This window comes from Taudactylus pleione, unplaced genomic scaffold (assembly GCF_031769625.1).
Source record: "Taudactylus pleione unplaced genomic scaffold, aTauple2 ptg000063l, whole genome shotgun sequence".
NCBI classification, from domain to species: Eukaryota; Metazoa; Chordata; class Amphibia; order Anura; family Myobatrachidae; genus Taudactylus; species Taudactylus pleione.
The window spans coordinates 522,437-532,864 of NW_028284465.1; the positions used below are offsets into that span (position 1 = coordinate 522,437).

Sequence of the window (10,428 nt, forward strand, 5' to 3'; positions counted from 1 at the left end):
GTACTGTACAGCGCTGCATCCTGAGTACACAAGACGTACTATACAGCGCTGCATCCTGAGTATACAAGTAAGACGTACTGTACAGCGCTGCATCCTGAGTATACAAGTAAGACGTACTGTACAGCGCTGCATCCTGAGTTTACAAGTAAGACGTACTGTACAGCGCTGCATCCTGAGTATACAAGTAAGATGTACTGTACAGCACTGCATCCTGAGTATACAAGTAAGACGTACTGTACAGCGCTGCATCCTGAGTACACAAGTAAGACGTACTGTACAGCGCTGCATCCTGAGTATACAAATAAGATGTACTGTACAGCGCTGCATCCTGAGTACACAAGTAAGACGTACTGTACAGCGCTGCATCCTGAGTATACAAGTAAGACGTACTATACAGCGCTGCATCCTGAGTATACAAGTAAGACGTACTGTACAGCGCTGCATCCTGAGTATACAAGTAAGACGTACTGTACAGCGCTGCATCCTGAGTACACAAGACGTACTATACAGCGCTGCATCCTTAGTATACAAGTAAGACGTACTGTACAGCGCTGCATCCTGAGTATACAAGTAAGACTTACTGTACAGCGCTGCATCCTGAGTATACAAGTAAGACGTACTATACAGCGCTGCATCCTGAGTATACAAGTAAGACGTACTGTACAGCGCTGCATCCTGAGTATACAAGTAAGACGTACTGTACAGCGCTGCATCCTGAGTATACAAGTAAGACGTACTGTACAGCGCTGCATCCTGAGTATACAAGTAAGACGTATTGTACAGTGCTGCATCCTGAGTATACAAGTAAGACGTACTGTACAGCGCTGCATCCTGAGTATACAAGACGTACTATACAGCGCTGCATCCTGAGTATACAAGTAAGACGTACTGTACAGCGCTGCATCCTGAGTATACATGTAAGACGTACTGTACAGCGCTGCATCCTGAGTATACAAGTAAGACGTACTGTACAGCGCTGCATCCTGAGTATACAAGTAAGACGTACTGTACAGCGCTGCATCCTGAGTATACAAGTAAGACGTACTGTACAGCGCTGCATCCTGAGTATACAAGTAAGACGTACTGTACAGCGCTGCATCCTGAGTACACAAGTAAGACGTACTGTACAGCGCTGCATCCTGAGTACACAAGTAAGACGTACTGTACAGCGCTGCATCCTGAGTATACAAGTAAGACGTACTGTACAGCGCTGCATCCTGAGTATACAAGTAAGACGTACTGTACAGCGCGGGCATCCTGAGTATACAAGTAAGACGTACTGTACAGCGCTGCATCCTGAGTATACAAGTAAGACGTACTGTACAGTGCTGCATCCTGAGTATACAAGTAAGACGTACTGTACAGCGCTGCATCCTGAGTATACAAGTAAGACGTACTGTACAGCGCTGCATCCTGAGTACACAAGTAAGACGTACTGTACAGCACTGCATCCTGAGTATACAAGACGTACTATACAGCGCTGCATCCTGAGTATACAAATAAGATGTACTGTACAGCGCTGCATCCTGAGTACACAAGTAAGACGTACTGTACAGCGCTGCATCCTGAGTATACAAGTAAGACGTACTGTACAGCGCTGCATCCTGAGTATACAAGTAAGACCTACTGTACAGCGCTGCATCCTGAGTACACAAGACGTACTGTACAGCGCTGCATCCTGAGTATACAAGTAAGACGTACTGTACAGCGCTACATCCTGAGTATACAAGTAAGACGTACTGTACAACGCTGCTTCCTGAGTATACAAGTAAGACGTACTGTACAGCGCTGCATCCTGAGTATACAAGTAAGACGTACTGTACAGCTCTGCATCCTGAGTATACAAGTAAGACGTACTGTACAGTGCTGCATCCTGAGTATACAAGACATACTATACAGCGCTGCATCCTGAGTATACAAGTAAGACGTACAGTACAGCGCTGCATCCTGAGTATACAAGTAAGACGTACTGTACAGCGCTGCATCCTGAGTGTACAAGTAAGACGTACTGTACAGCGCTGCATCCTGAGTATACAAGTAAGACGTACTGTACAGCGCTGCATCCTGAGTACACAAGACGTACTATACAGCGCTGCATCCTGAGTATACAAGTAAGACGTACTGTACAGCGCTGCATCCTGAGTATACAAGTAAGACATACTGTACAGCGCTGCATCCTGAGTATACAAGAAGTACTATACAGCGCTGCATCCTGAGTATACAAGTAAGACGTACTGTACAGCGCTGCATCCTGAGTATACAAGTAAGACGTACTGTACAGCGCTGCATCCTGAGTATACAAGTAAGACGTACTGTACAGTGCTGCATCCTGAGTATACAAGACGTACTATACAGCGCTGCATCCTGAGTATACAAGTAAGACGTACTGTACAGTGCTGCATCCTGAGTATACAAGTAAGACGCACTGTACAGCGCTGCATCCTGAGTTTACAAGTAAGACGTACTGTACAGCGCTGCATCCTGAGTATACAAGTAAGACGTACTGTACAGCACTGCATCCTGAGTATACAAGTAAGACGTACTGTACAGCGCTGCATCCTGAGTACACAAGTAAGACGTACTGTACAGCGCTGCATCCTGAGTATACAAATAAGATGTACTGTACAGCGCTGCATCCTGAGTACACAAGTAAGACGTACTGTACAGCGCTGCATCCTGAGTATACAAGTAAGACGTACTATACAGCGCTGCATCCTGAGTATACAAGTAAGACGTACTGTACAGCGCTGCATCCTGAGTATACAAGTAAGACGTACTGTACAGCGCTGCATCCTGAGTACACAAGATGTACTATACAGCGCTGCATCCTGAGTATACAAGTAAGACGTACTGTACAGCGCTGCATCCTGAGTATACAAGTAAGACGTACTATACAGCGCTGCATCCTGAGTATACAAGTAAGACGTACTGTACAGCGCTGCATCCTGACTATACAAGTAAGACATACTGTACAGCGCTGCATCCTGAGTATACAAGTAAGACGTACTGTACAGCGCTGCATCCTGAGTATACAAGTAAGACGTACTGTACAGCGCTGCATCCTGAGTATACAAGTAAGACGTACTGTACAGTGCTGCATCCTGAGTATACAAGTAAGACGTACTGTACAGCGCTGCATCCTGAGTATACAAGTAAGACGTACTGTACAGCGCTGCATCCTGAGTATACAAGTAAGACGTACTGTACAGCGCTGCATCCTGAGTATACAAGTAAGACGTACTGTACAGTGCTGCATCCTGAGTATACAAGACGTACTATACAGCGCTGCATCCTGAGTATACAAGTAAGACGTACTGTACAGCGCTGCATCCTGAGTATACAAGTAAGACGTACTGTACAGCGCTGCATCCTGAGTATACAAGTAAGACGTACTGTACAGCGCTGCATCCTGAGTACACAAGACGTACTATACAGCGCTGCATCCTGAGTATACAAGTAAGACGTACTGTACAGCGCTGCATCCTGAGTATACAAGTAAGACGTACTGTACAGCTCTGCATCCTGAGTACACAAGTAAGACGTACTGTACAGCGCTGCATCCTGAGTACACAAGACGTACTATACAGCGCTGCATCCTGAGTATACAAGTAAGACGTACTGTACAGCGCTGCATCCTGAGTATACAAGTAAGACGTACTGTACAGCGCTGCATCCTGACTATACAAGTAAGACGTACTGTACAGCGCTGCATCCTGAGTATACAAGTAAGACGTACTGTACAGCACTGCATCCTGAGTATACAAGTAAGACGTACTGTACAGCGCTGCATCCTGAGTATACAAGTAAGACGTACTGTACAGTGCTGCATCCTGAGTATACAAGTAAGACGTACTGTACAGTGCTGCATCCTGAGTATACAAGTAAGACGTACTGTACAGTGCTGCATCCTGAGTATACAAGTAAGACGTACTGTACAGCGCTGCATCCTGAGTATACAAGACGTACTATACAGCGCTGCATCCTGAGTTTACAAGTAAGACGTACTGTACAGCGCTGCATCCTGAGTATACAAGTAAGACGTACTGTACAGCGCTGCATCCTGAGTATACAAGTAAGACGTACTGTACAGTGCTGCATCCTGAGTATACAAGACATACTATACAGCGCAGCATCCTGAGTATACAAGTAAGACGTACTGTACAGCGCTGCATCCTGAGTATACAAGTAAGACGTACTGTACAGCGCTGCATCCTGAGTATACAAGTAAGACGTACTGTACAGCGCTGCATCCTGAGTATACAAGTAAGACGTACTGTACAGCGCTGCATCCTGAGTATACAAGTAAGACGTACTGTACAGCGCTGCATCCTGAGTATACAAGTAAGACGTACTGTACAGAGCTGCATCCTGAGTACACAAGACGTACTATACAGCGCTGCATCCTGAGTATACAAGTAAGACGTACTGTACAGCGCTGCATCCTGAGTATACAAGTAAGACGTACTGTACAGCGCTGCATCCTGAGTTTACAAGTAAGACGTACTGTACAGCGCTGCATCCTGAGTATACAAGTAAGACGTACTGTACAGCACTGCATCCTGAGTATACAAGTAAGACGTACTGTACAGCGCTGCATCCTGAGTACACAAGTAAGACGTACTGTACAGCGCTGCATCCTGAGTATACAAATAAGATGTACTGTACAGCGCTGCATCCTGAGTACACAAGTAAGACGTACTGTACAGCGCTGCATCCTGAGTATACAAGTAAGACGTACTATACAGCGCTGCATCCTGAGTATACAAGTAAGACGTACTGTACAGCGCTGCATCCTGAGTATACAAGTAAGACGTACTGTACAGCGCTGCATCCTGAGTACACAAGACGTACTATACAGCGCTGCATCCTTAGTATACAAGTAAGACGTACTGTACAGCGCTGCATCCTGAGTATACAAGTAAGACGTACTGTACAGTGCTGCATCCTGAGTATACAAGTAAGACGTACTGTACAGTGCTGCATCCTGAGTATACAAGTAAGACGTACTGTACAGTGCTGCATCCTGAGTATACAAGTAAGACGTACTGTACAGCGCTGCATCCTGAGTATACAAGACGTACTATACAGCGCTGCATCCTGAGTTTACAAGTAAGACGTACTGTACAGCGCTGCATCCTGAGTATACAAGTAAGACGTACTGTACAGCGCTGCATCCTGAGTATACAAGTAAGACGTACTGTACAGTGCTGCATCCTGAGTATACAAGACGTACTATACAGCGCAGCATCCTGAGTATACAAGTAAGACGTACTGTACAGCGCTGCATCCTGAGTATACAAGTAAGACGTACTGTACAGCGCTGCATCCTGAGTATACAAGTAAGACGTACTGTACAGCGCTGCATCCTGAGTATACAAGTAAGACGTACTGTACAGCGCTGCATCCTGAGTACACAAGACGTACTATACAGCGCTGCATCCTGAGTATACAAGTAAGACGTACTGTACAGCGCTGCATCCTGAGTATACAAGTAAGACGTACTATACAGCGCTGCATCCTGAGTATACAAGTAAGACGTACTGTACAGCGCTGCATCCTGACTATACAAGTAAGACATACTGTACAGCGCTGCATCCTGAGTATACAAGTAAGACGTACTGTACAGCGCTGCATCCTGAGTATACAAGTAAGACGTACTGTACAGCGCTGCATCCTGAGTATACAAGTAAGACGTACTGTACAGTGCTGCATCCTGAGTATACAAGTAAGACGTACTGTACAGCGCTGCATCCTGAGTATACAAGTAAGACGTACTGTACAGCGCTGCATCCTGAGTATACAAGTAAGACGTACTGTACAGCGCTGCATCCTGAGTATAGAAGTAAGACGTACTGTACAGTGCTGCATCCTGAGTATACAAGACGTACTATACAGCGCTGCATCCTGAGTATACAAGTAAGACGTACTGTACAGCGCTGCATCCTGAGTATACAAGTAAGACGTACTGTACAGCGCTGCATCCTGAGTATACAAGTAAGACGTACTGTACAGCGCTGCATCCTGAGTACACAAGACGTACTATACAGCGCTGCATCCTGAGTATACAAGTAAGACGTACTGTACAGCGCTGCATCCTGAGTATACAAGTAAGACGTACTGTACAGCTCTGCATCCTGAGTACACAAGTAAGACGTACTGTACAGCGCTGCATCCTGAGTACACAAGACGTACTATACAGCGCTGCATCCTGAGTATACAAGTAAGACGTACTGTACAGCGCTGCATCCTGAGTATACAAGTAAGACGTACTGTACAGCGCTGCATCCTGACTATACAAGTAAGACGTACTGTACAGCGCTGCATCCTGAGTATACAAGTAAGACGTACTGTACAGCACTGCATCCTGAGTATACAAGTAAGACGTACTGTACAGCGCTGCATCCTGAGTATACAAGTAAGACGTACTGTACAGTGCTGCATCCTGAGTATACAAGTAAGACGTACTGTACAGTGCTGCATCCTGAGTATACAAGTAAGACGTACTGTACAGCGCTGCATCCTGAGTATACAAGTAAGACGTACTGTACAGTGCTGCATCCTGAGTATACAAGACGTACTATACAGCGCAGCATCCTGAGTTTACAAGTAAGACGTACTGTACAGCGCTGCATCCTGAGTATACAAGTAAGACGTACTGTACAGCGCTGCATCCTGAGTATACAAGTAAGACGTACTGTACAGCGCTGCATCCTGAGTATACAAGTAAGACGTACTGTACAGCGCTGCATCCTGAGTATACAAGTAAGACGTACTGTACAGCGCTGCATCCTGAGTATACAAGTAAGACGTACTGTACAGAGCTGCATCCTGAGTACACAAGACGTACTATACAGCGCTGCATCCTGAGTATACAAGTAAGACGTACTGTACAGCGCTGCATCCTGAGTATACAAGTAAGACGTACTGTACAGCGCTGCATCCTGAGTTTACAAGTAAGACGTACTGTACAGCGCTGCATCCTGAGTATACAAGTAAGACGTACTGTACAGCACTGCATCCTGAGTATACAAGTAAGACGTACTGTACAGCGCTGCATCCTGAGTACACAAGTAAGACGTACTGTACAGCGCTGCATCCTGAGTATACAAATAAGATGTACTGTACAGCGCTGCATCCTGAGTACACAAGTAAGACGTACTGTACAGCGCTGCATCCTGAGTATACAAGTAAGACGTACTATACCACGCTGCATCCTGAGTATACAAGTAAGACGTACTGTACAGCGCTGCATCCTGAGTATACAAGTAAGACGTACTGTACAGCGCTGCATCCTGAGTACACAAGACGTACTATACAGCGCTGCATCCTTAGTATACAAGTAAGACGTACTGTACAGCGCTGCATCCTGAGTATACAAGTAAGACGTACTATACAGCGCTGCATCCTGAGTATACAAATAAGATGTACTGTACAGCGCTGCATCCTGAGTATACAAGTAAGACGTACTGTACAGCGCTGCATCCTGAGTATACAAGTAAGACGTACTGTACAGCGCTGCATCCTGAGTACACAAGACGTACTATGCAGCGCTGCATCCTGAGTATACAAGTAAGACCTACTGTACAGCGCTGCATCCTGAGTATACAAGTAATACGTACTGTACAGCGCTGCATCCTGAGTATACAAATAAGATGTACTGTACAGCGCTGCATCCTGAGTATACAAGTAAGACGTACTGTAGAGCGCTGCATCCTGAGTATACAAGTAAGACGTACTGTACAGCGCTGCATCCTGAGTATACAAGAAGACGTACTGTACAGCGCTGCATCCTGAGTATACAAGTAAGACGTACTGTACAGCGCTGCATCCTGAGTATACAAGTAAGACGTACTGTACAGCGCTGCATCCTGAGTACACAAGACGTACTATACAGCGCTGCATCCTGAGTATACAAGTAAGACGTACTGTACAGCGCTGCATCCTGAGTATACAAGTAAGACGTACTGTACAGCGCTGCATCCTGAGTATACAAGTAAGACGTACTGTACAGCGCTGCATCCTGAGTACACAAGAAGACGTACTGTACAGCGCTGCATCCTGAGTACACAAGAAGACGTACTGTACAGCGCTGCATCCTGAGTATACAAGTAAGACGTACTGTACAGCGCTGCATCCTGAGTACACAAGTAAGACGTACTGTACAGCGCTGCATCCTGAGTACACAAGAAGACGTACTGTACAGCTCAGACGCTCTGACAAAAGTGCCGAATTCTGAAAAGGAAAAGATGGATTCGGTAGTATAAATTTTTCTAAAATCTTTTACTTGGATGTTACTGTTCATCGGATTATTTCTCAATGCATTTATAGTGAAAAAAAAACTAATTTGTTGGTGGAATGGTGAAACTCCTCAAGCCATTGACATTATTATGATCAGCCTGGGAGCACTGAGGGTACCTTTTCTCATTTTGTGGGTGCCTCTTATGCTATTAGCTGATGCTGAAAAGAGATCTTCATTTGGAACCTTTCAAAATATTGCTACTACATGTATATTTCTGCAGTTCTGCAGCCTGTGGTGGGGCACCGTGCTCTGCGTCTTCTACTGCGCGAAGATCACAAACTACAGCAACAGATTATTCATGAGACTTAAGATGAACATCTCCAGGATGGTCCCCTGGCTGCTCCTGACCTCACTGCTGGTGTCTTTTCTTTCCAGTCTGCCTAACATATGGCTCACATACTCAGTACTCTACATGAATTCTACCCATGTCATTAATGATGCTAATAATGGAAACAAAACTTTGGAAATACGTAACATCTATTCAATAATCTTCAGGTTTGCAGGATCCCTTGTTCAGTTCCTCATATTCTGTGCGGCCATTTCTCTCCTGATTGGGTCACTCTTAAAACACACCAGAAATATGAGCAGCAAAGATTCAGGGTTCACAAGACCTCAGCTTGTCGCCCACATCAGAGCCATTGTAAATATGACGTCTTTTCTCTTTTTCTATTTCCTCTTTGTTATAGGTTTTAGCCTGATGCCTATAGCTGCTAAAACACACTGTACCGTCACCTGTGCCGGATCTTCTGTATTTCCTACCCAAGTCTGCACACAATTATATTAATAGTCAGCAACGGAAATCTGAAACGCTCCATTGTTGCTGCTCTGAGTTGCGGAAAGAAAATAAACAATGATTAACGCATTATATAGAGGAATTACCGCTGGCTGATTTGTGGACAGTAAATACAGTGAAGAATAAAGACTGTAATATAAGTGTCAGCACAGATTTACAGCGACAATTTAGAGAATTCAGTTTTTCTGCTTTATCATATTTTTTAAAGATTAATCAAAAGATAAGAAGCAAAAATGCATAATGGAGTTTATAGTATAGGCGCTTGTATGCATGCTGTAGTGCAGGACGTTACTACAGGTAGTTTTATTGCTATCGCCATTCTCAGTGAAACGAGAGGTTGGGTAGAGTTGTAAATACATTTCTAGTAAGAAGCTTTTAGTAGGAATGGAGTCATTTTAAGGAGAACGCAAAGGGCAGAAAAAAACCTTATTTCAGATGCTTTGTACACTGTTAATCTGTATATGTCTTCTGATACATACTTTATCTACTTACACGACAATTTGTACAATTTATATGTCATCTGATATATATATTTAGATGTAATATTGTAATTATATTAATAAATTATGATTTAATATACTTACATGTCAACCTGTACCTGTATCTAGTTTTTATCAGGTCAAGGTTCTGCTGATCTCAAACCATCAATTTACAAAACAATTAGGTGCTTTGCAAAATAGGATCTATGAGATTCTGTATGGTACAAGGTTAACCACCTAGTCATATCATAAATATTTCTACTGTTACTGTAGTAACTTTTTAGATTGAATTTACTCAGCTCAGAGTATCCTCTAAAAATCTATCAGAAATCTGTGTATTTGATGTAGAAGAGAAACTGAAAATAAATATGAAAAGAATACTGGAGAGAGGTCTTTTTCAAACCCGGTCCTCAGGGAGCCCTATCAGTACATGTTTTCCAGATCACTTAGCTGGAGCACAGGTGTGTTTATTCACTTTATTGACTAACACAATAGATCTAGAGGTGGTACTAATTATTCCTAAGGATACGGTAAAAACACGCACTGTTAGGGTTCCATGAGGACTGGGTTTTTTAAAAACCGTGGAATAGAGTATAAACAGTCCTGTGCTCAAATTTAGAGATTCTCATATTTGTGACTGACAAGCATTACATACATATTCATATATGCAGATGGCAAGCCTGCCTTTGGGACATGCTAACATAAATGTATGGGGATGGGTACGGGATGACAGCATTCGGGATCCTGGCGGTCAAAATCCTGATGCCGGCATACCTACAGGTTTAGGATACCGACACCTGTTGGTCGGTATTCTAACCCTCCCTCTCTCCCTACCCCTAACCCTCCCTCCCCGGTGC

General features: G+C 44.2%; 1 pseudogene; it reads left to right on the forward strand.

The window, feature by feature from the left end:
* Positions 1-8,288: 8,288 nt before the first annotated feature.
* LOC148534816 (taste receptor type 2 member 39-like) lies at positions 8,289-9,157 on the forward strand (annotated as a pseudogene).
* The last annotated feature ends 1,271 nt before the right edge of the window (positions 9,158-10,428 follow it).